Raw genomic sequence first — 286 nt, forward strand, 5'->3', positions numbered from 1 at the left:
GAGGCTGGGTGCAGTGGCTTACACCTGTAATCCCAGCACTTTGGAGACCAAGGCAGGTGGATCACGAAGTCAAGAGATCGAGATCATCCTGGCCAACATGGTGAAATCCCATCTCTACTAAAAATACAAAAATTAGCTGAATGTGGTGGTGCACACCTGTAGTCCCAGCTACTTGAGAGGCTGAGCCAAGAGAATCACTCAAACCTGGGAGGCAGAGATTGCAGTGAGCTGAGATTGTGCCACTGAACTCCAGCCTGGCAACAGAGCAAGACTCTATCTCAAAAAA

The sequence above is a fragment of the Cebus imitator genome, unplaced genomic scaffold, assembly GCF_001604975.1.
Source record: "Cebus imitator isolate Cc_AM_T3 unplaced genomic scaffold, Cebus_imitator-1.0 Scaffold1, whole genome shotgun sequence".
Lineage (NCBI taxonomy): Eukaryota > Metazoa > Chordata > Mammalia > Primates > Cebidae > Cebus > Cebus imitator.